The sequence below is a fragment of the Protopterus annectens genome, chromosome 6.part1 (genome assembly GCF_019279795.1).
Source record: "Protopterus annectens isolate FY-2018-M chromosome 6.part1, PAN1.0, whole genome shotgun sequence".
In the NCBI taxonomy this organism is placed as follows: domain Eukaryota; kingdom Metazoa; phylum Chordata; order Ceratodontiformes; family Protopteridae; genus Protopterus; species Protopterus annectens.
In genome coordinates this window covers 52,985,728-53,013,198 of record NC_056738.1, presented here as the reverse complement: position 1 = coordinate 53,013,198, position 27,471 = coordinate 52,985,728, and the positions used below count along the sequence as shown (strand labels likewise).

The 27,471-nt window shown below is 37.9% G+C and overlaps 1 long non-coding RNA gene across 1 annotated transcript in view; it reads right to left on the bottom strand.

The window, feature by feature from the left end:
* Window positions 1-5,565: 5,565 nt before the first annotated feature.
* The window catches only part of LOC122805325, a 523,418-nt gene continuing 501,512 nt past the window's right edge, over window positions 5,566-27,471 (bottom strand). The window contains exon 3 of the long non-coding RNA XR_006365353.1: window positions 5,566-5,679. This is a non-coding gene — a long non-coding RNA (uncharacterized LOC122805325). The remainder of the gene's footprint in view (window positions 5,680-27,471) is intronic.

Here is a 27,471-nt window from a genome sequence, read left to right as displayed (position 1 = left end):
AACAGCACTAAGGAAGATGAAGTCAGGGAAAGCAGCAGGCTCAAATGAGGTGACAGCAGATATGATAAAGATGGTGGGTGAGATAGGGGAGAAATGGCTCCTGAGGGTACTAATAGTGTGGAGAGAAAGGCATATCCCAGATGACTGGAGAATAAGCATACTTGTGTCAGTGTACAAGAACAAAGGGGACATCCACAACTGTGGGCAGTACAGAGGCATCAAACTCCTACCACATTGCATGAATGTTCTGGAGAAGGTGACTGATAAATGGATACATAGAGTAGTAGAATGTAAGATGGGAAATGAGCAGTTTGAATTCAGTTCAGGATGCAGCACAATTGACCTGATGTTTGTACTGAGATAATACTTGCGAAGAAGCTAGAGATGAGAAGAGAGTCCAACTGGACATTCCTAGACTTGAAGAAAGCATATGACAAGGTCCCAAGAAAGCTGATCTGGGCAGTACTGCAGTGGTTTGAAGTCCCAGAAACATTGGTAGATTTAGTGCAGGCTATGTGCAAGAACCCAGTGACTCAAGTATGAAAAGTGTTCGGCTTCACAGAGGGGTTCCCAGTGGGAATGGATGTACACCAAGGTTCAGCTCTGAGCCCACTGCTGTTCATACTGATGGTGGATTACATTAGCAAACATGTTGGAGGGGGCAGATCAACAAAGCTGCTGTATGCAGATGATGTGGTAGTACAGGCAGACTCTGAGCTAGAACTTCAGCAAAGAATAGGAGAATGGAATGGAAATCTGAAGGCATATGGGATGAAACTAAGCACAGATAAGATGGCTGTAATGGCAGCAAATTGGGGAAGTCAGAAGAATATGAGAACAGAGATACAAGAGAAGATAGTGGAACAGGTAAACAGCTTCAAGTATCTGGGGGTGTGGTTGAGGAGAAGGGTAGTCTGAATGAAGAGGTCAAAGCTAGAATCAGGGGGGTTGCAGAGTATCAGGTGTAGTCTATGACAGAAGAATGCCAAAGAAGCTGAAAAGTAAGTTATACAAGACAGTGGTGTGACCAGTACTACTGTATGATACAGAAACCTGGGCAGTAAAGGCAGAACAGTTGAAGAAGCTAGAGGTGATGGAAATGAAGTGCCTGAGAAAGGTGGTAGAATGCACACTGTGGGACAGACGAAGTAATGAGGACATAAGAGCAGAAGCCAAGGTAGCTCCAATTGCAGAAAAGATCAAAGAGAACAGATGACAGTGGTTTGGGGACGTGTAGAAAAGCAGAAGACAATCTGGTGAGAAGGATTTGGGACAGACAGGAAGAAGATAAGAGGAAGTGAGGACGTCAAGCAAAGAGTTGGCTGGATTGTGTGAAAAAAGATCTGCGACAATCAGGCATGAGTGTTGAAGACAGGAATGTGGCACTGAATTGAGTGAGTTGGCGACAGTTAACATGCTACCCTGACCCCCATGTAGATAAAATTGGAAAAGGGGGGATGATGATCTGGGATTCTTGCATAATAGCAGCAATACAATGTTTCTTTCTTCTCCTCAATAGTCGAGTCTGTCGTCTTTATGGCTCTTTTTTGGTCTATCAGTTTTTGTGATTTTTGTGGACTACTACTTCCTTCTAGATGGGGGTCCATCTTCCCCCTGAGCCTGGCCTAATGCATTTTGCAGGAATATTTCTGTGTCTTGAGGATTCAACACTGTCATTTTTTCCAGTCCTGGCACCAATATGCCTACCAAGTCCTTCTTTCTGGCATAGCTGATGACAAAATGTATCTTCCCCTGGTCCAAAGAAGTCCTGACCCTCTGTATTCTGCACTAATCAGGCCACTCCTAGAATTCAATGCCCCCTTTGGCATACATCAAGCAGTTAAAGAGTCTTGAAAAGTTCCTGGCAAAAATGGTAATGGGACTAAATGACTTGACCTATCAAGACAGGCTGTAAGCCTTGTCCTGGTATTTGGTGTTCTATGACTCATTAGTGGTGATCTGTGCCTTACCTTCCAGGTCATTAGGGCTCTGACTGCCCAAGACCTGCTATTTCTACACAAATGAAACAACTCTGTCAGTGCTAAACCAGAGATCTGAACCTGTTTCAGCAAATAACATGGTGGAGAAACAGACTTGTCATGTGACTACCCCTTCCCTAGAGCAAATTTCCTCTTCATATGAAGCAATGTGACACACTATCTTCCTTTACTAAGAAATTAGGTAATTGCTTGTGTATTCATGCATTCACACAAGGTATGACTGCCCTATCAGTCTTTGAAAAAGGAGGTAAGGTCTAATGGTGGATACTGCCAATTCATAAATGACTATGTGGCCCATTTACCTTGTACATTCTATGATTTTATAATGCTGATTAATTTGTTATCCTTACCTATTATATAAGTAGAGCAGAGTAAGACTTGCAAGATAGCCTTTAATAACAGGATTCCCACAGGTTCTAGCTGGACTTTAGGGTGGAGCCAGCTATATCCTGGTCACAGATTACCCACCTGTAGGCTTGTATTTCTTGGTCAGTATGGTGCATATTCATATCTATAACCTAACAAACAGTAAAAACTGACAATGTCACTTAAACTATTATTTAGCACTATCCCATGTCCTCCTTATGTAATGTGGTACTTGTGCATTGCACACTTATATGGCATGCGTGTTCACGAACATGGCAGGTGTAAATATACCTAGGATGTTTTAGCATCACATAAACTTATTTTGGTAATACCTAAATGTTGGTCACAGTAGCAACAGACCATACATTTTAGGGTTATAAAGTTTGTGCATATCATAATTTTTGCTATGGCACAAGAAAACCTTCCATTAAAGACTGTTAAGTCCACAAGGTTATGGTGCAGTTTATGGGTTGTGCCCAGGGATGCTCGTAAATACAAACTGATACTGGTACCTTCCTGCTCCAATAACTATTTGTTGTTATCTTAATTAAGGGGAATAAAGTTATGCTTTGTTGATTTGTGTGTGTTTATAAATCAGACCTGAATGTTAAAGTTGAAATTCAGTGACTTTGAAATGATATTTTTGGAGGCTTTTTGGACTAAGCGCCACTCAGGAAGAGGATCATTCCATGGCAATAACATGGCCACAATGTTGCTAATGATTCACTGGAGAAGGAAATGTTTTTAAAAGTCATCCATTAATTCCTCCACTTCCATGATGAAAGGGGTCTTACAAGATACTAAGATTCAATGAATCCAGCGATGTCACTCATTTCGAAGTTATACTGAATAGCTTAACAATTAGAGAACCAGCAATCTGTTCAAATGGGACAGAAGGCCATCAATATCACTTGTCCACTATTGATAGAAGAAATGTTGTGGATCAAATGTATGGGACTGAAAAGCGATGATTTAGAGAACTGAGCTCATAGAAATAACTTGCAATTAATCAGTCTCCCTGAAGGGAAAGATGGTCTGGAAATGGTGTTATCTCCATATTCTTAAAAACATCACCTCCATACTTATTAGACAAGGTAATAACCTGGAATGCCTGCACTCTCAACTTACTATTAACAACACCCCTTGTCATATCATAGCCGACTGTAGAATCCCCTCTATGTCCCTCTCATCAAGTGAAAAGCAGTCTGTTTGCAGATCCAGTCTTAGTTGCTCCTGACTCTGATAAGCCTTTTATTGTCTGCACCTATACATAAAATAAGGTGTAGGTGCTATACTTTCTCAGGAAGAAGATAAGGAGAACTACCTGGTCTGCTACCTGAGCAGAAAATTAAGCAAGTCAGATTCATGATACTTTGCCATAAAATGATTGTACTTTTGTCATTAAATGGGTACTCACCTCATTATAATGCTACTTGTTTGGTTATAGCTTTACATTAGTCACTGGTCATGCACCCCTACAATAGCTACACAAAAAGTAGCAGGTGGGCTTTAACCTGCAACCTTTCAAATTCATGGTCAGACACAGTCCAGGCCATATGAATTCTAATGCAGATGGGTTGTAGGATAGTATAGAACTGGGCGGATCTATGCTGGGAGGGAGTTAGTGTGGCATAGTATATGTTATGGCTGTAAAAATGATATTTATTTTAATGACAACTGCTGCTTTGCTATGAAAATAATGTTTGATGTGTCAGTGTCCCCTTTGTTATATATCAGGCAGTTACAGAGTCTTGAAAGTTGCTGTGTACGCAAGACACAATACTGCAAAGCATACAACACTGGAGAGCATGTAGCAGCAGAGACAGTTTTGAAACTCCTGTAAATATGTAATTAAATGGAAGAACTTAAAAGCAATGAAGCTGGGATATTTGCATCTCAGTGAGAGGAAGTTGTATGTGGCCACAAGAAGTTACATTTATGGAGGTTAGTAGTCAGAAAGTTGACTTAAAGAAACCTTTAACCAATAGGGTGATACCAGTGGATTTACTCAGATGGACACCAGAACAAAGAAACACTAGAAACCTTATGGTGGATGTGCCTGTGTTCAGGGAGGAACCGGGATGCAAGCCTGGGACACAAGAACTGTGAGGCATTGCTTTTGTTTAACTGACCTTTCCTGTTGCAGAATTAAGGTTCTTTTCTTTTAATCTTTATATGTCATTGGACTCAAAGCACACTGAAATAAAAGTACTGTCCCCAGCCTGTGTTACATTTTTACAGCTTGCGCACACACACACACACACACACACACACACACACACACACACACACACACACACACACACACATTCTCGGAATCTCAGGCACACAAAAATACAAGTAATGTTTTACATACTGTTGTCTTATTTTTTAATGGTTCAGATCTGGTCTGGTTACCATGAGACAGACAAGTAGACAGACTTCAACAACAGTAGAGTACGCTATTATGATAAAGTGCACGTTATTCTGCCATACTGCAGCCTTTGTACTGCTTGCTATCCAAGTTGTAAAAAGTTATAAGATTACTGTTTTACTACTTTCTAACCTCTGCCTTTAGCTTTTCTTTTTGACTTAAGTTCTGATTTTCTAATTCTATGAAGAGTGTGTTGGTTGCTTGCAGTTTTCCACTCCAGTTCTGTTTATTTTTTTTCCAAAGTCATAGTTAGTTAGCAGAAAACAAACGGTGGATGGAAGAAAAGATTTTAGTCAATGCAGATACATTTGGTGCCAGAAGTAGGACACTTGTCTCTTTCTCTCTCTGTACAATACTTTCTTTCTTTACAATGCTGAGTAACTGGTCTAATTGTCTATCTTTGAGCCCATGTTTAAATATTAGTTAAATACATGTATGTCTTCAGTAGAGTTGAGTCGGTGAAGTGACCCTGCATTCTCAGCCAGTCTGAAGCAAAGTTTCATGGAGTTAGGATCAGTATCCACTGTCTCTCAATCATTCATCCGTGACAATTTGTTTACTGTTTGTGTCTGATTACTACATTTAACTGCATGAAATGCAAAATCTTTCTGTAGTTATCTGCTGAGACACTTCATTAATTATCACCTATGTTTACCTATGATAACAGAACTAAGGATTTTTATATCACATTATAATTAGATCATTTTTCAGGGCTTACATGTTTCAAACATTTCATAATACTATCATAATACTTACAGCACATACTTGTAATGTAGCTTCTGCTGTAGCAGGTGTGGCACTGGTAGGGGCTGTGGTTGCACTATTGATGGTCCTAAGTTCCTTTCCTCTTCTCGCAGTGCTGAAGAGTCTTCGAAGCCAAATTTTGTATTTATCAGTGACCTTTTCAAAAAAGGAAAACAAGTCAGGCAGTGTTCTAAATTGGTATGTCAACTTGTTTACTGAAATGACATTTTTCAAAATGTAACTGTACTGACTGTATTAGAAGGTATGAGATGCACCTTTATTTGCAAGTATTTTGTTTGAATAAAATCAAATAAAATCACATCCTTGTGTGATTACAAGTAAAGTGATTACTATGATGAGAAATGTGTCTGTGCTATACAGACCTTAAATGTCTAAATATTTGATTTAATTGCATTAGTTTTCAAGAACAGAGATCCACATTTGGCTTACTATTCTACATTTACAGTAAGTCCTAGCCTAGATAACTAGCCAACAATGAACCTATATATTAACCTCGAAAAAGGGCATAGCAAAATAAATTTAAAATGGGTGGCGAAAGCCAAACACATTCTGGCTAGGCTTATAAATGCCCTAGGGCAGATAGCCTAGTATGAACCTATGAACCTATGAACAAGTCAGTGAATAGCTAACAGCTCAGCACTGTTCCTTGGTGTCTAGTACATTCATTTTCATAAAAGTTTTTTTCTAAATTACATAGGCGCACAGAACTATTTTAAAGAATTACCATCTTAGAACAGTGAACTATTTGAATGCAAACTTAAATCCCTCCAAAAGTATGCCTAAATACAATTCCTGCAAATATGCCTTAAAAACGGCAAAGCACTTGCATATTTTCAAAGTGCAAGCCAATTCTATAAAGTGCAGAAGTCAAGTGACAACCTAAAAGTGTGTACCAGAAATTAAATTTCTACAAATGATTTATATGTTAATAAATTGCTATATATAATTAATTATACCACTAGCATAATATAATAATCAGTTTCCACAATTGTAAAGTTTACTCCTTAAGTGAATTACAGCCTTCAGAAGACTGTCAAAGTAGAAAGCATGACTGCATAATTAGAGATATAAAGGACTGCTCTCATTTCTCAAATCCCAGCCAAATTCTTATCTTCTACTAATGGTTTTGTTCATTAGTTGTACAATGCACTTGCTATAGCCATGTCATAGATGCAAGTTGATTTACTATAATGGTGAATTATAATAACAGAGATCTTAGACTCCACATGGGGTTTATGGCTGTAGGTGAGCGCATTGCCAGCTAAAATTATTTATATTATAGTTTCTGGTGCCACTGAGATTTAGCAGGCAAGAGCAGCAGCAGGTTTCACCCTAAACTGTTAAAATCGTTCAGTTTTATAAGTGCTGATAAATCCTGCTATATGCTACTCCTTGGTTATACACTGGCTTTGCACAGATGTCAAGGAGTCCAGAGACATGATGACTACCGAAACAACTGATCTCTGAAGTTGTCCCATCTACCACCAGCCCATCAGCGATGAGGAATCATGAAAGGCTGGCTCAAGTGTTAGCTATCTGGCAGAAGAGGCAATCGTAGAAGTCCACAAAAACTTCAAAATAAACTGAGTGGATTTGGGCAGTCAGCATATGAAATGGCATTAAAAATGTACATGGTAGTCTTGTTTATATGTTCATATTTTTACTGATAGACTTTACAATCAAGATGTTTTTAGCATTAACAATTCTGTGCATTCTGGAAAGAATTGTGAACTGGATGAAAAAGGTGGACTGTTCAGAGCAGAAGTAAGTTGAGACACTTTACTGCTGTTACCAGTGTTAAAAGCCCATTCATGAATGAGGAAGATGAATGCATGAAGGGAAGCTAGCAGCTGAATGAAGAGGGAAAAGAACTGGCCCTGTTGTTCAGCAAAACAGAGGTAAAAGACAGGGCAACAAAATATCTGTTAGGTGACCAAAGTTCTTAACACATAAAAGTGATGAAATTGATTAGTCAGCACATCCTTTTCCCTTTTAACTCTTTCACTGCTACAATGCCTTTTTGCTATATATCTTCCATTTAACACCAACAGTTCCTTATGATGCCATGAGATGACTTCTTTAAATGAGTGACTTTTCACTTAATGACAAGCAGCATGTGAGAAATGAAAAGACACTGATATTATTTGTCTAAGATTCCCTGCACTGGAGATTTTAACCACTGCTTGCAAGCTGACAGAAGTATTTTAATGTTAACATTTGTATTTTCTGAGTGGGCTATGTTGTTGGGAAGCATAGTCTGCAGTATTTTGGTGGAATACAGAAAAAATATGTCATGCTTGCCAGTCTGTAGTGCAATGCACAATAGTGCAAGTTGTTACTCATTATGAAGCTACATTACGTAGTTTAATTAGCATTGCCAAACCATGTTACATGGTATGAAATTAAACTTCAGGTTATGCATGAGGCTGCCAGTGATATATTCATTGTACATTGTACAGTTTGGGAGGTTTTAAATGTTTCTATTGTAAATTATGCATGGCCATGTTTACGGCATACCTGTAAAGGTTGTGTGGAATCTGTGTAACCACAGGTTTCACCAACAAACACCACAGTGTGTCAGTTTCAAGTTAAATGGGAGGTACACGCATTGTAGGCAGGTGATATAAATATTTCAGGCATGAGCAATCATGACCTTTTAGTGTTCCAATAAACCTAAACAGTCATCCATCCCCATTATAAATGTCCAAGTTATTAAAAATGCCTAAACTAGTGTTTATTTTAATGTACTTTCATAGTCTGTTGCAGGCATTATCTACTCTTTCTGAGTGATATCATTTTTTTTTTTTGGTTTGGGTTAGATTTTTGGGGTTAGTTCCAGTGTTTTAGGTTTAGGGTGAGAAATTTATGATTATACTTTTAGGATTAGAGTTAGGGACAGGTTTTAGTTTTCAGATTATGGATGGAGTTTTAAGGTTATGGTCAGGTATGAAGGTTAGAGATGGAACTGTAGAGTTAGGTTTTAGAAAGAAGGTTTAGAGGTAGGTTTAGGGATGAGTTTTAGGGTGAGGGACAAAGCATTAGAACTAGTTATAGGTTATAGGATTGACTAGGGTTTCAGTGTTATGGATTGGGTTTTACAGCTAGAGATGGAGTCTCAGAATTAAGATTAAGGGAAGGATTTTAGGTGTCTACTTTATATAATCGAAGTGACTAAAGAGCAAATGCTCTTTAGTCAAGATGTAAACGCCGAGACCTGAAAACAGTGAAGTCACAGAACAGAGATTGTTTTCTCAGGGAAAAAAATTGCTGGCCGTTTTTGGGACTTTGCTGTTTTCCCCACTGTGGTGCGATCTCCCTACTTTATTTTGTTTCTGTAAGTTTTTTTTTTTTTTTTTTGGAACAGTGATTTTTTTTTTCCCCTGGGGAAAAAATCGCTGTTCCAACACTTCGCTGTATTCCGGTTTCAGCATTTACTTGTCGACTAAAGAGCATTCGCTCTTTAGTCACTTTAATTATTTAAAGCAGACCCGGATTTTAGGATTAAGGACAGTGCCTCAGGATTAGGATTGTGGGTGGAGTTTTACGGTTAGGGATAAAGATGAAGTATTAGGGATGGAGGTTTAGTGTTTGGGTTTCTACGTTGAGACGGCATCAGTTGTTTAAAGAGATCAGGTACAACCTGTGATTACAATTCAGGAAGTAAAATGCAGAAGTGATTTATAGTCATAAGGCTTCAAGCATCAAACATATGGGAGTTATAGTAGTATGATAAGTATCTATATTCATGCTGTTATATGAGGTAATGGGGAATATAATACATACATTTCACATGGGAAGAGTGTAATGAACTCACTTCAGTAAAAGGACAGCTGTATAAAAATGGTTTAGTAGGCAAGAGGAGGAAATCTGGAGTATTTGCATATTTTATATAGAACAGAATGTGATTACAAAAGACAAGCTGCAAAAGAATCTCATTGTTAGTTTCACAAGCAGGGGATACAAAAGTTATAATTTGATTTGAATGAAATAAATGTTTTAGACTTTGGATTTAAGATTATATTTTCCTCTCTTTTTTGAGATTTGCTAACATCAGATGGGCCTGAAACTATTAGAAAATAGAGTCTAATTTTATTACCTAAAGCTGATGTTATATATTAATGTTTGAAGATACTTAGATTTTCTAAACTCATGAGTGCAACATAATTTAATTTAAAAACACATTACTTTCATACTTTACTTGAGCAACTTGAAATCAAGATTTTTGGAATCTTCCATATACAAGTTAGTGGTGATTTTCAGGTTAGGTAGCAAAAATGAGTGCCGTTTGTGCGGAATTCTGTGGCATGGTGCTGCTGATTTTATTGTAGAGCCTGCTGTTATACAGCATTTTTGGCCCTGCATTAGATATTAAGGTTAGGAACTATAGGCTAACCAGATGAAGCTGTTTTTTAATGGCTATTAGATATCTGCCTGAATGTTAAAACAAGACCTTTCCCCAGAGGAGATTGTTTCAACTGGTATGGCTGCTAACCAATGCGTTCCATATATTTTGTGAATGTTCAAAGTCAGCCTCTCTCTGACTAAAGGTGGTAAAGTTAGTACATATATTATAGCTTGTTTCTTTTCCACTAATTCCCAAAATATGGATTCTCTGAGACATTTCATCCCTGTCTGGTTTATCTAGCTACCAGAAACTGTGGTTAGTGCAACTTTCAGTCATTAGCAGACTATACATTGCATCAGACTAGAAGACACTGCGCCATAAATCTGTGGATAAGCTTAGTAAACTTATGAAACTCTTTAATTTTTCCTGTAGATCTGCTAGTTCTCTCCTCTCCTGCACTTTTACTAGCTTATTACTCTAGCACTTTACCAGACTCCTTGTAGTAATTATTGTAGCACACAAATGTGCTACCAGCACTAAATGTTCTACAAGGAAACAGCTCCAGTACTTATTATTAATGCCCACCCCTCCAGGCATGTCTTAAAGTCATTTCCCTGTGCTTTATCCTATTAATCTGTTGAACTTGGGCATCCTGAGGCAGTGTAGTAACTGCCTCATGTACACCGACAACCCTCTCCTCTTACCTCCCAACATTCAGACTTGCGAGAGATGCACTTATATATCCAAATTGGAAGCCATGCACTCTCCAGCCAAGACTGGAATAGAAGGTCAAGAGAAGAAGGTCAACACTTGCACCACACCACATGGAACACATCCAGAACACACACCTGCACTGCCTTCACATAAAAACATAAATCACACACCCACCTTCATGGAGGCTCTCAATAAAAATCTATTCAAACAGCAGAGACCTCCAAGGCAGAAATGCACTTGACCACCACAACACTAATCACGAGACATGTAACTCTCCTAAACAGTGTGCCACTCAACCAAAGCCCCTAAGGCAAAACAGCATGCCCAACACACACTAGTCATAGGTGACTCGATAGTGAGGCACACTGAAATCCCACTCACTAGGTTGAATAAGGAAAAAGTAACAGTCATCTGCCAGAATCCACCACATAATGCATGCACTCAGCCCTAAGCAGCATCCTACCATCACCCAGAATGATACCACAGTACAAGCAGAAAATGATTGATTTCAACAATTGGCTAAGTTTCTGGTGTCGTTCTAATGGGATCCATTATCTGTCTACCTGGGATGACATGATTGACAGACCTTAATGCTTTGCCAGAGATGACCTGCATCTGTTATCCCTGGGCTTCCGGATACTGGCCAAGGCTCTTGCCACCCCTATAGTGCCTTTTTTAGGCAGTGTTTCAAAGACCAAACTACCACCATAACAGCTGCAAACAAATTCAATCTGTGGGTCATGCTGCTCAAGGCTAGAAGACTAAGTCTCAAAATGCCCTCACTCAAAGCACTCCTTAAAATGGAGAACATAGACATTTGTGCTGTAACAGAGGGGCTATATTAGAACATCGAAGTATAACTCCATCGAATGTTCTAATATTGAACCATTTCACTCGAAACACCATAACACTGAACACTCAGAACACCAAATTTTTTCCCAGGTAAAAAGTTTGCTGTTCCAACAAACATACACACAACACAAGCACACCAAAATACATAATCCATACACATACACTTCACAAAACCCTACACTAAACCAAACATGCACTACTAGCTATCCACTTACCTTAATCCAACCCTAACCCTAAGGTCCGTAACTACCGCACACTCACCTTACCCGCTCCCTCACCCTAAAGTCCCTATTGCACACTCACCTTACCCGCTCCCTAACCCTAAAGTCCCTATCACACACTCACTTTATCCACTCCCTAACCCTAAGGTCCCTATTGCACACTCACCTTCATTCTCACACTTACCTTAACCCTGTCCATAACCTTCGCTTCACAGTCGAGGAAATATCGAAGCTGCAGAAATGGCCCACCGGATACTTTCCCTAGGAAAGTATTCGATATTCTGCAGCTTTGCTATTTTCATCATTCGATGCGAAGGGTTCAATATTAGAACATTCGAACTAGTAATGCTTCGATGTTCTAATATAGACCCGTAACAGAGACCTGGTTCAAGGCAGCAGGAAGCACCCCTGCACTATCAGGCTATAACTTATTCCACACCTTTCGGTTCCAGAACTTGGACCAAAGCTCCAAATGCTATGGTGTTTCCATATTCATAAAGATGTGCACACCTCCAGACTGGTAGCCCAACATAATGCATCTGAGATACTACAGGTGCAGCTAACATTGGGTAAGACAGAGATTCAGGTCGTACCCTACTATAGGTCTGCAACCATGTCCCAAGACTTACAGTCCATGTTCTTAAGCACCCTGGAGAATATTAGGGTCCAACCTAACACTGGGTGACTTCAACTTCCCCACCATTAACTGGGAAAACTACTCATGTACCAATACACTTGCCCAACGTTTCCTGGAATTTATTAATTCCAATGCCCTGGATCACCTCATTCTTACTCCCACTAGAGGTAGCAATATCCTTGGCCTGGTCATTACTAACATGGGCGACCATTGCTCTACACCAATAGTCAACTCCTCCCTGGTTATATCCGACCACAAACTAATCACCTTGGAAATCCACATCCCTCCCACCCACCCCCCTTGCAAAGGTAACCACCATGAAAAACTTCTCCAAAACTAACTTTGGGCTCCTAAAAACAAAGGTGGCTAACTTCCCAGCACCCATGCAAATGAAGAATAGTTGCATGACCGCCAAATCATACACCAATGCACTGTATGAACATGTACACAAATGCATGGAACTCGCCATACCCAATAGAACCAAGATGCTCTCCTTCAAAAAAAAGGAAGCCAATCTGGTGGTCGCCTGCCATAAACAAACTTTACAACAGAGGGAGGAAACTGATGTGGAATAAGGTGAAGATACAAGACTGGAAAAACTCCTTTATCAGCATCAACAAAAAGTTGAGATCCCTCATCAAATCCTCTAAAGCTAGCTATGAAAACAGAATAGCAGCAAATAGTAACGATCACCATAAGGCCTTCTATAGTTATGTAAAGAATCTCCATGGCAATACTCAGATTTGCTATGAGCTATTGCACAATGGTACCTCTTATACCGAGCCAACAGATATTGCCAATATGCTGGCCAACAGATTCAGTACCAACTTTACCCCTCTCTCCTCCCAAAGTACCTATCACATTAACAGGAGATTGCCAGGCACCCAGTATTACTCTGCTGCACAGGTTGAAACAGCACTGTCCAAGGCCAGGAATACAGCTTCTATGGGACCTGACAATATCCCTGGCTGTGTTCTACATGAACTACAGAGTGAACTGGCACCACACCTGTGTGCCCTGTTCAGTCACTGCCTCATCTCAGGCTTTGTCCCTACCGAATGGCACACTGCTACAGTCATCCCTCTCCACAAAGGAGGCGTGACTACAGACCCTGGGAACGATCACCCCATTAGCCTGACGAGTCTGATATGCAAAGCTATGGAATGCATCATCATGGACCTAATAAACAAGGATATTGAGAATCTCCAAACTCTGGATCCCACACAGTTTGGTTTTGTGAATGGTAGATCATGCCTGCTCAACTTGGATGACTTCTTTGAGTCAGTCACCAGAGCTGTGGATGAAGGCAAGGTGGTTCATACAGCCTACCTTGATCTGGCCAAGGCCTTTGATACCATTTCCCACTCAGGAATCATAGAAAAACTCAGTATGCTAGGTATCAAACCCTAACTGGCTCACAGGTCCTCTCCTGTTTGGTATCTACTTTTCTGAAGTCCAGGCCAACACAAAGGGACTCTGACTGACAACGTTCGCAGACAATTGTAAGTTGGGAGCTATTATTAACTCCCCAAGTGATGTTGACATCCTACAGAAAGGCCTCACTGAGACCAACGACTGGTGTCAGAACAATGGCTTTAACCTCAATGCCAAAAAATGTGTCATCATCCACATGAGACTGCCTATGCTATGGAACAGACTTCCCATACATGTCAAACAGAGCACCTCACTGGCCCTCTTCAAGAGAAATCTTGATGAGTGGATGGAAAATAGAAAATTCACCCCGGGGATCACTCCAGTGGCTCTACTCGACAGAGTCACTTGTAACTAAGGTCGGGTGGCATGATGCCAGGGTAATCCTATGGGCTAGGCTTGTAAAGGTTCCAGGGCCATTGGCCTAGTACACACCTATGAACCTATGAAAAAATGCTCCTAAACAAAAACATTTTAAACAGCTTTTCATCTGAACCAAAAACAGCTCAAGTGCTCATCAGTGGGTCACCTCCCATCTATGTTGAAGCAACTAGAGCTATACATGATGTTCTAAATCCAACAGTATCATAACCCACTTGCCTGATATGTAGGCAACAAGCTTCCCTGGTGTAGATCCTCTTGTTGATAGGCAGAAGTAACAATTCAGACAACTACCAGTAGAATTACAATAACTGTGCTAATAGAACTTCATTTTATTAGCTCTTTTGCTCTTCAGTATAAACATAATTCTGGTAATTAGTTTGCTGTGTTAACTAGTGACTTGCAAATTGTTTAGTAATGTTTGCTATTTAGTAATAGCAGTAAGAAACATTTTACTGTTTCCATTTGAATACTCGCCTGCTTTATCTATATGCAGCATTTACAGTATATGACTCTTTTGTTCTTTGTTGACAATAAAAACATTAAGGGAGAGAAGAGGTTTCTAGATTAGGAGCAACCATTTTCTTAAAAGACTAGTTAGACATTTTTAAAATAAAGGTTCACCCAGAAACTGAACAAAATTTATTATGCTTTTCTTATCATATCTTGATATCCTGCCTTGCATGAAGTCATCAGAATTGCCGTAAGTACTTGATATTGCAGTTTAATTTGTTATACTCCAAAATTGTAGTACTGGAACGTCCATACTAATTTAAATTTGTTTTTCAGTTAATTCCCTATGTTTCTACAGTGCAGCTCAGGTACCAATAGCTCGAACATCTGAAACATTTCTAGAGCTCCAGAAAACTATTCTCATAAATCTTCAAGCTGATAAAGATTTTAAAATAAAGATTAAATGCTGTTAAAAACATCAACATAACTTTACAAGATAAGAAATTCCCATATAACTTACTTTACTTAAGATGCTGTTTAATCTGATAGAATTAATACAGAAGTTTAACAGTACCTAAATGTTAATAGTTATGATTTACTTCAAAGATCTTATGCTGGAGATTAACATGTAAAAAAGGAAGGCCGCTATTTAAGTTTAGTGAATGCAAAGATGGCAATGGCTCTGCTAGTATACTGGAAGACTATTAATTTGTTAGGCCAATTATAATAAATTCTAGAATTTATCATTTTGAATTGCTTTGAGCTGAAGGCTGACTTCATCTCTGTATCACACACACACACACACACACACACACACACACACACACACACACACACACACACACACACACACACACACTGTATATATGGGTTACCTACCCTGTTTCTGAAAAGGCTTTTCGTTGAATTAGGGAAAACCAGTACAGATGATCAAAACATTGTCTGATCAAACTGTTCCAGCTTTTCCTGAGTGAGACTGCTGTACAGCTGGGAGTAGGAAATATGTTCATTTCCCTATTACAATGCAATCTCAAAGTTGGTGTGTGTGTGTATGTATATATATATATATATATATATATATATATATATATATATATATATATATATTTATATTTCACAGGGGTTATGGGGGAAAAGAACCATATGGCAGGGTGCAGGACTCTCTACTCACAGAAAAAGTTGTCTTTTTTGTTTTTGTTTATTGATCTTTTGAAGATCAATATTTTAGCTCAGTGTTTTGTGGTCAGTGTAATGACATCTTGCTGAAGCGTCATATATGTGTATGTATATATACATATATATATATATATATATATATATATATATATATAGATATATATATATATATTTATGTGCGTGCAATTTTTTGTTCGTTATTCAGCATTGCCTCAAATTAGACAAAACCTTGAAGATTGACTGAATTGTTAGGAAATGTAAGAGGACATTGTTGTCATAAAAATCTTAACTTTCTTAGCTGGGATTTATTTATGATGGAACCAACATTTAATGGGAAAAGTACAGCAGCAGACAATGTGATATGGCTTAATTTCATGAGTCTATGAGAAATAAAACAGACTTAGAAAAATAACAATGGTTAAAGAATATTGAGGGTCACTTCTAAATTCTTTGCTAAGTCTAGAGTAAATCAGATATTTCTAAATTGTAGGGAAAGAAAATCAATGCTTATGGTTCACCTGTTCTTACTTGCTTAGTTTTATACAATTTAATTTCAAAATTATTATCCTTGAAGTCGTTCCTCCAACCATTTTAATCTTGTTTATGACTTTGGACCTTCTGCCCATCTCCATATCTTCATAACACTCAATAAAAAACATTTGTTAAAGAACTGTCTTCTTTGCTAAACCACTCCATGAATAAATATACAGAAATAAATTATGTAGGTCTTAAAATGCACAACAGTTTAAGATTAACATATTTAATTAAGTGTTTATTAGATTTGCTAATTCCATATCTGATGAGTCGAGCAGACTTATGAAATAGATTTTATATCTCTAAGAGTAACTGAAACATTACCTAAATAGTTGTAAACTGACAGGTAAGACGATAGTTAGTCTGCTTAGAACTTGTCAATCAGACTAGGAACCGAGGTTTCCAAGAAGATGAGGGGGGCACATTTTTTTTCTAATAGTCTGTGGAATTTCAAAATTAGTTTAATATTTATGGCTGACACCATAGATGATTTTTTAAAAAAAAATATACTTGTAGCATGATAATTAAAGAACATCATAAATACTCAGAATGTTAGCTCTTGCCGCAGGATAAATGTATTTAGACTGTATAATGCTATAACATAGATTGTCAGTTTAAAATTCATGCCATTAGAAACACAGACTCTACAGTGGTGAAAAAAGTAAGTTTGTTTATATAAAGTGAGCAAAGTAGGCATATTTTTTCAATACATATTGGTAATAATATCAGTAAACTTAATTTTAAAGATTTTAAAATCTTAATTAATTCCATATTTAATAAAAAGAGAGGAACTGAAGTTGTATGGTGCAAATCAGTAATTGTATCCTAGGTTGTCTTTTCTTATGGTGACAATATTGATGAGTTTTCTTAGTTGATTATGGGATACCAAAAAGTGTATTACATTAGCCAACATGCATTGGATACTAGATGTAGGAGTAAGATTTGAAAAAAAAAAAAAACAGTTTAGAGATATTATTAAATAACATTAAAAGTAGTTTAAGTCTAGGGCAGTCTTTAACTGTATTACAAGTAAGGAGGATACTAGTGCAATAAAAAACTGAGTAATATCATCTTCTGCAAAGGCCAGTAAGAATTGAACTGATACACCAAAACTAAGAGATATAATGCACTCTACAAAACCAGACGTCCTTCACTTTATCTATACTCCTATGTGTTTGGTACTGAAACAAGACTTGATAGAATTTGTATAACTAGATATTTAATCTCCAAACTGGAAACTGTCAAAAGTATTATCTTTCATTTTGTCTGTTCACAATGCCATGGGTTTTTAAGTTGGTTCTATATCTGAGAAAGCTGTTTTTATAAACAGAACTAATTTGTACTAATTTGTACAGGATTAAATTAAAAATTCCAAAAATGGTTAGTGGAACAAGCAAACAAAAGAATGCTTTGATTTTAAGTATAATAGGGAAGTTAATATTCAACATTAAGAAACTCAGTGAAGGCATACTTGTATGGCAAAATGGCTATTTGGTGCTGGAACAAAAATAAAGGAATAGGATAAACAAAATATACAAAAAGGTTATGTTTATGAAAGATATGAAAGAAAGAAGCAAAAAGTATCAAGAACTGCTCAAACATGCCCTAGGATTCAGAGAGGCTTAAAGTGAGTGAATGAGAAGCATTAGCAAAGCTATGTACTTACTTGTGATAAGCCTTTGCAATTTTTAGACTGTCCTACTTTTGAGGTTACCTACTGACTGGGGACTCAGCACAGAAGCCAGGCTTGCTGGTCAAGTTACATTCTGATGTAGCAGCCCAGGGGAGTAGATAATGTTATTTTGCCACAGTATAGGAAAATTATAGAAACATATTAGAGAATTTAGATAATACAAACGAGTACTAATATATGGAAAAATAAATATATAAAAGAAATTGAGAAAAAAAGAAGGTATTTCTGTATAGGCATAGATATTATTTAAAAAAGGAGAAAGAAGGAGGTATTTGCATATTTGAGTAAAATAGTAAGGGAGGATATTAGTGTAATAACAGTAATGAAAAGTGTAAAAGGATAACTAAAAAGTGCATGAGCAAATTTTGAGTAATGTAGTACAGCATGTTTAAAAATGACAGAATGGAAAGTAAACAATTTCCAGAGTGAGTTAAGGAAGGATTTGAAAAAAGAAATTACTATTAGTGAATTGGATCAAGTACTTAATAAAGTTAATTTCAATTCACTGTCTGGCCCACATGTATAGGGTTTAAAATGTACAAGAAATTAATGCATTGGAAATAGGATATGTTGTAAATGAGCTGAATGAGTGGTTGGAGGAAGGTTTTGTTTATAAAGAGTCATGTTGAGGGATATTCAAATGTATATATGGAAGAAAGCTGAGAAGAATAAAATAAAAATTTGCAGACCCATCCTGCTAAAATAAAACAGATTATACATTTTATGGAAATAGTACAGAACAGAATGTAAGGAAAGATGAGAAATATATGAAAGAAAGTATATATGGTATAAAATGGAAGGGATGTCAAGAATTGTTATTGGATGTGAGACAAATTGTGGATAATATTATAAATGAAAGGGAGTATGTGAAAATGTTGGTAGGTGATATTAGCAAGGCATATGAATGCATGTAACTTGATGCTTTTTGGGATGCTATGGAATAGTGGAATAGGTGATAGAATTTGGATTGTGTATGTCAACATATCAGAATAATAGAGCTAGAGTGTTAGTGAATGAGTGACTGACTAAAGAAATATACATGAAGTATGTTATAAGACAAGGATTTCCCATGAGTGGAATATTATTTGCATTGGTGATGAATGTGATAGTGAGTGAAGTAGCTTATAAATTGAAAGATGATAGATATGGGATGCGAACGGAGGTTGTGATGCCTCTAGTTCTGACATATGTAGACAATACAGTTGAAATTGTTAAAAACAAAATATGCATGAGGCAAGTGTTGGTTTATCTGAATGGATGCTTAAGGGAAAAAGGAATGACCTTGAATAAAGATAAAAGTAAATTTGGGAGATGTGGTAACTAACTCCACACCTAAATCATCATTTCTTTGCCTACTTTAACTTAATTCAGAGATCTTGCTCAGAACACCTTTTCATAAATCTTTTGCATGCATGCCTCTGGCCTACCTTACTCATATTCTCAAATTTTCATTGTTTGTTTTTCTTATCCATTGTACCCATAATATTGTTTTCCTCTGTAATATTGTAAATTTATCTCTATTCGTATGTATTTGTATGTCTGTTTGGGGCTTTTCCCCTCGGGTCTCCACTGAAAAAGGGTAATTCTTACCCAGCTGGACCATCCTGGTTAACAAATGCAAATAAATAAATAATAATAAATTAGTCATGTCTGTACTTTTCAACGAATTAAGTCTCTTTTTGGAAGAATACAATTTGCAAAAAGTGACCTACTTATGCAATGGGGAGGTTTTAATTAATAAATAAAATAAATATGCCTTTTGTGGAGTACATATAGATTAGTATGCAGCAAAAAAAGGTTTATTTGGTGAATTTAGTTTTAATGGAAAACAGCATATATGTCAAATATTTATATGATCCCAGTAAAATATGAAAAAGAAAATAGTGAAGTTGGTGTTTTCTCTCAAATAGGGTCCAAGATTAAACTCTGTTGAAAGAGTTGTTTTTTGTTTATGAGTGAACATGAAGGCAGAATGGTGTTACTAAATCCAATTGTTTATTCCATGTCTTAAAACTTGTATAGAGTATTAACGTGGGTAAATTAAGAATATGGGAATTTAATAGTGAAAATGTTTGAATGATAAGTACAAAAAAATCTGGCAGATGATCAGAATACAAAAAAGAGAAAACATGTGAATGAAGACATTAAAAATTATTAAGAAAAAAAATGCTAGCAAGAAAAATAAAAATTCATAATACAGAGAAAGACAGAAGGATGTGGTATAATAATGTGATAAAACAATATTAGTATATTAATCTATAGTAAATTGTACTAGAAGTGAATAAAGCTATTAAAGTAAGAAAAAAAAAATACTGGACCAAGATAGCAGTGTCAGAATTTCCTATGGAGACTGGTAATAAATACATTACCAGTAAAGGGGAATATGCCATATAAAAAAGACATTTGAAAGAGCGGGTTTATTTTATGGGGAGGCAAGACAACATCATTTTTTGAAATGTAAAAGGTTTGTGAAACTCTGAAAAAGTTCTAAGAAGAATTTTTTGAGACTATTAATGACATAAACAATATAGATATGAATAGGATTATCTATAAATAGTATAATAATAAGAATAAAGATTATGTGAGAAGGGTAGATAAGAATGTATGTGTTTGCCTGTAAACATATAAATAATGTTTCTCTTATGTTGTGTTAAGAAAAAGGATCCCTACTCATTTCAGTAGGTACCACCTGAGTTACCACCATCTTCAAAAGATGAGACCTCAGTTTGAAGTCTTATCTGAAGGATGACACACTTGTGAGTGCAGCACCCCTGAATACTACACTATAGAGTTAGGAATTTAATTACTTGGAGCAGGAATAGAACCCATATCCTTCTGGTATTCTAGCATCAAAGATGAATGTGTTACTTATTGCTACACTGACACAGCAATGAGGTGTTTCTTAATGTGTACATATCTTTCTATGATTTGTATTTTCTGACCATAGCAATATTTTGTAGATCAGCCAAATGGACTGCAAATGAACTTCAAAAATGATATGGAGGTTACAGAAGTTGAACATATTCTAAATTAATTTAAACGTTATTATGAAAAGTTAAAAAAAAAAACAAGATTTAAAATATCTATAAAACAACTGGAAAGAATAACATGCAAGTTATCTAAAGTAAATACTAAAGAATTAATAAATCCAATCTCTGTAAAAGAAACAAAGAGTTAAGCAAAAGAACTAAAAGTTACAGTGCCAGATGCAGAAAAGAGTAATCCCAGAAATACATAAAAGTTTTCACTGCTGTCTATTCTGTTTCTGAAAAAGATATTTGAATAAATTGTGCATGAAATTTCCATCTCATCACTACGCAGATATGCATTAATATCTCCAGTTTTGAAACAGAGTAAAGATCCATCCTTATGTTCAAGGCTTCATCTCTCTATTAAATAATCACTCTAAGATTGTGTCTGCATTTGCTATTGGGCTAAAATGAACACTTTCCTCATTAATCTAGGAGCAAAATGGTTTTAATCTTACCAGAAAAAGGCAAGACTGCATCATAAGGTTCAGTAAAATAACTGACTATACGAATACAAACAACTTAATATTAGCCATATTAAGTTTATGTGAAGCAAAATATGTTGATTTAGTTAACTGGATATATTTCTTTAAGGTTGTAAAGATTACTAGCCTTCCTGAGCATCTTATAAGTGCATTAATGCATCTATATAAAAACTTTATGTCCTACATTGAAGTAGGAAGATTTGCCTTACAAGTATTTAAAAATTGCAAGTAGTGTGAAACAAACTGCCTCTTAACATTACTCCTCATATTAACCACTGAAATCTTTGCAAATTAATTAGATCAGATCCAGATTTAGTCAGCTTTAAAATAAATACCAACTATCATTCTAAATTACAAATATTTGCAGATGACATGTTTTATAGCACAATGGAGAAATGGCGCACTTAGAATCTAATCAAAATAAAACCAACATCACAGTGTTTTATCAAAATATTAATTAAAACTTGGGAATACATATGAGTAGAACTGGGATACTATAAGTGTCCTATACAGAGGAATAACCCTCACAAAGGAGATTCAATAAATCATCAAAATAAACTATAAAAACACTCTAGGGGATCCATATTATTAATTAAAATTTAAATAAAGTGTACTTCTCCTTTGACAATAGATTTTCTTTTGTAACCCAATAAATCTAGGGTAGTAGTAAATCATCACTTTGTATCATGGCAGCAGGGAGGTGTAGATCTTCCTGACAGAAACATCTGCCACAGCATGTTACTTTAAACCATCATGTAGTGCCAAATGAGCAAATAACTGCAGATCTAGGACCTAACCCCCGCCCCCCCCGGCAATGAATCATATACAGAAAAAGATAGGCATTCTTTAAACTCCTTTTCTACATTGGCGGCTGGTGACTTCAAGACATGGTGTGGGGGCTGCAGGAAGCAAATGAATTGGTAGGGCTAATTGGAATGATGTAGGATAGTTTTTTGACAGGTAAATGATCATCAGTTGTAATCAGTAAATTTCATCCACAGACTGCCTCAGTACTCATTCATTACTGTCGCTTTATGGACAAACACAGGTGCACACACACACACACACACACACACACACACACACACACACACACACACACACACACAAACAGAGCCACAAGCACATACAAATATCCAGCCAGCTAAAAACCTGCCTCTAAAGACATGCACTCATGTGCGTGCCCATATGCCCACACTCACACACACACACACGCAGATTGAAGAATGGAAGATGGAAATCTCAGCTAAAGGCAGCCTCAGATACCACTATAGGTATAAATAAAGGAGTAATTCTACCAAGGACTGAAACTCCAATGCCTGTCATTATTTTCATTAATATTGTAAGTTTCAAGTATTTAATTGCAGGAAGTGTTACTGTTTCTTTAAGGATTTTAATGATTTTAATCATGTGACTGCATTAATTTTGCACATAAAGAAGTGTTTTTCTTATTCACATTAATTCTGATGGAGTCCAGAATAATGAGGATGAAAGCATTTAGCTTCTAATAAAATATCTGAATTTGCAGCAAATGGGACTGTATTACATTTCTTTTTGGTGCTTAATTGCTGCTTGCTTTTTCACCTGTGGTTATGTGAACACTTGTATTGCTTTCTTGGGGGAAAAAGCATCAATGCTAAGAAGAACAGACCAAACCAGTCCACGGGTGGTACCATCCGCACTGATAGTCTTCTGGGACTCTCTATTTTTCATATTCTCCTACCCCTCAAACCCCGGCTCTACACTCCGTGTCATGGGCGGTCCCCTAACAGCCCCCTCAAGTCCACACCACATTCCTCCCACTCCCCCATCAGGTGGCATACCCACACATTTCTCTACACACACACTGATACCCAAGCATAGTATGACTCTCTACCTGACTCCTCCACCTTTGTCCATGCCCTTCTTTGCTTACCTTTGGAGGCAGGGACTCATACGTTACGTGTTAATATTAGAATTATCACAGCATGACTCTCATCCTTCCCGGTTCCCCCATATTTTTAATAATATATATTTTTTTTTTTTTTTTTTGCACACAATCCCTTTTTGCACACGATCCCTATTAGTATGCACACGGCAAGACAAGACTATTACTGTCTGACCAATTTACCTTATGTAACTGCGATTGTAATGTTAATGAAAATGCACACAGCACTCTGCCTGTTCACACTTTACTATTGGAAAGGAACTGTTGTTAATTTAAATGGCCTGCTAGAACTAATGTATTTAAAGGAAGTGAAAATGGTTGCTCATAGTTATGAAACATGTCTTTCTGAAGAAGATTTGATAATAAATAATACACTAGTGCTAAAGTACTACAAGAGTTGTTGGGGTGATTTACTATTTTTTGAATGCTGTTATTGTCATGAAGTTCATTTCTTAGTTAAAATTTCTTCTCTTCGTTCATTTTTTTGAGTGCGGTTAATTTTAGTTGTAAGTCTTCTGTTCTGCATGACAGTGTGGCAGGAAACATACCACCCAGCTCAGGCTCTAGTAGCCAACTGAAGACAGAAGCAACCAGGAACAGGACGCCAATTGATCTAACAACAGTTCTTACAAAATTATCGGAAGGAATTTGTTTGGTGCAGGATCTCTTCGAGGACCTAAACAGCAGACCTCTAACACCTACAAATGAAAGGATCACCAGGGACCACACTGAGCCCCCAGACCACTCTGAACCCAGGGCCACAATTAACAACAGAACTGGGACAGAAATAAGGACCACATAGGCTCTAGACCTGATACTCATGCAGATGGAAATTACTCCCTTCCATTGCCCGGTCCAGAATACAACAGTAGAAATGGAGTACAGTCAAAGCACAGGGGTCTCACGGAGCACCAGGTCTCTGATTACCAGATTCGAGAGACTGATTAAAACATACAAAAACCTGGAGCATGACAACTTCTATCTGGAAAGGTGTTTAGAGCTGGATATAGTCCCACAAGGTCTCAGATGTAACAAATTTCCTAACAGGACGACTCCAAACTCTCAGCTTCACAAAGAACTGGTCAAAATATATAATGACTCTGGGCTAGCAGCTATCAAAGCCCTCATCCAAAGCAATACTGAGAGTATGGCCACCTACAAGTCTCAAATAGATGATCTGCAAACACGCATCCTGCAGGATCCCACATTTATTGACTTCGCAGAAATGTGGGACAATGTACCGCACAAAATTACTAGACATGTGGCGACACTGATTGTATGCAAGAAAGGTAAATTGCTTAGGGACATTAAACAATATGAGGAAGGAAAAGCATACCCAATCAGGCCCACATGCTCCTTAGACACACGGAGAAGGCAAGACAGATATCCCACAACCAACCCGTTGTCCACAACTGACCTAAGGCCTACGACAGAATTACAAGAACCCACAAATAGACCAAACATACCAGAGGTGGATAGACTCCTCATCACATCCAGCCCACTAGCAGGGTGTAGTTCCCAGATGAGGGTACATACTCCTCCTAGGGGACAGCCAAGACCACAGACACCTCTCCAGAATCAGCCGACACAGGGAGATCCAGACACCAGTGAATGTGACCACCACGACAATGAGGGCAACAACAACACAAACTGCATGACACCGGACAGTGCGATCAATCAAGGAGAGGTTTATCAGACCCCACCAATGAATGACCAGTCTTCCAACAACAACACAAGTGGCAACAACAATTTTTTTATCTTCAGCAGGACTCACAACCAGAACCAGGACTTATACCAGGTTCAGACCTGGGGGTAATGAACAAAACTGGAATCACAACACCAACAATATTGAGGGAAGGAGGGGGTACAACATTCACAGGGGAAGAAGGAGAGGGAACGGGATACAGTACTAGTATTACTGGGATGGGCCACCCTGATCATTTCCTCATTCACTGATACCAGCACCTGATAGCACCGACATGAGGTCCCCAGCAGGGAGAGGTGACATCTTTACACTCACCACACAAGTTTTCTCAGAAAGCCATCATAAGGTACTGAAGAAAGGCTTTTCTTTTATCCCGGTGCAGAGAGCCAACACGGCAGATGTTATCCTGGATCTCAAGTGCTACCTGAGAAAGTTACAACTAAAATTAGATATACAACAACATGAAGAGGAAAAAGATGAAAGCTCAGAGGATAACGACATACCCCTTACCATGAAGAGCCTGTACACTCCTGCACTCTCCAACACACTGAGCCTCTTTGCGAGTACCTGGGAAAGGGATATCAGGAAAATCTTTCTGATAAGCCCTCAGCAAAGTGGCACAACCTGAACAGGGAAGAAAGACACGCTTGGAAGGAACTGAGTCAGGACAAATCCCTACGAATCATGAAGGCTGACAAGGGATCTGGGATAGTAGTGATGGAGCAGGAGAGATATATCCAAACACTTGAAGCATCCCTCATGGATAACCAGTTCTACAAAAAGGTCAACATCAACCAGGTACAACAAAACTTTAAACAAATTGACAACCTACTATTGGAACTGTACCTCAGGGATGAGATCTGTCAAAACGAAAAAGACTTCATGCAGGTCATGACACCCAGCCTTGGAAAATTTTTTGGAATCCCCAAGGTTCACAAAAACCCAGAAAATCCACCTTTCCACCATGTGGTATTGAACCGAAGGACAAAAACAGAAAAGATTTCACAATATGTGGACCACATCCTCAACCCCATTGTACAGAACCGCAAATACTACACCAAGGTCTCCAGGGCTTTTCTAAATGACATCTCCAAACTAAAGCTGGATGGAGGGGAATATTTACTGGTCACCCTAGATGTAGAAGCACTCTACACAAACATCCCCCATGCTAATGGAATGACCCTCACCAGACAGTATTTGAACAGGCACTCCAACCTAAGCCGGACTAAGAATAATACTGTATGCAGGTTAACTGAAGCAGTATTAAGAAAAAAACTTCTTTAAATTAAATGGAAAGATTTACCACCAACAGAAAGGGGTAGCCATGGGGTCCAAAATGGCCCTGGCATATGTGAACTTAGTCCTGAGTGCCTGGGAAATGGATAAGGTTGAATCACTGCCCGGGTTCAACAACACCATAATGTACAGGCGTTATACTGATGATGTCTTTTTTGTCTGGAAGGGGGATAGACTTTCTCTGAACAATTTTCTGGAAACCCTTTTCCAGAGTCTGGACTTCTTGACCCTCATGGTATGACATATCAGAACCACCACTCAGTTCCTGGATATCCGCCTCACTATAGACCCGGAAAGTGGACAGTTTGGCTCCAACATCTACCACAATCCCACTTTCCGGAATAACTATCTAGAGTTCAGCAGCCAGCATCCCCATTTCATGAAAAACAATATTGTAAAAGGACAATTCATCCGGTTATCCAGACTCATTTTTAGGGATGAGGTTTTCATCAAGGAAGGTTTTTACCTCAGAAACTTATTCTTAGAAAGGAAATACCCATAGTATTTAGTGGACAACCTGTTCCAAGAGATCATACAGCACAGACACTCCAGGTACCCACCAATCCTAGAAAAGGGATTCACAGCAAGGGCACAGAACAGACCGAAAAAAAGGACTGGGTGTCAAGTTTCCCCCTTCCAATGTCCACAAATATATTCAGAATCAGAGGGGTCCTCACCAGCAATTAGGACATCTTGGAAGGAGAAAAAGGTCTGACAAAGTCACTTGGAACATCCCCGAACTTCTGTTTCAGACAAACCTCTTCTTTTGGTGGTGCGTTCAAGAGGACTAAAACCCCGTCCCCACAGAATGAAATATCGACAGAACCTGGAATGTCTGACTGCTGCAAGTGTGTCGCCTGTGTACACATATGAAAAGACAACAACGTCATCTTCCCGCACTGCAACAGAACTGTCTGTCTACATGATCACTATGACTGCAATACAAAAAAATGTAGTCTACTACGCTTTCTGCGAACATTGCAGGAATTTCTATATCAGCAAAACAAACAGAAAGCTGAGTAACCATATTAAAGAACACACTGCAGCA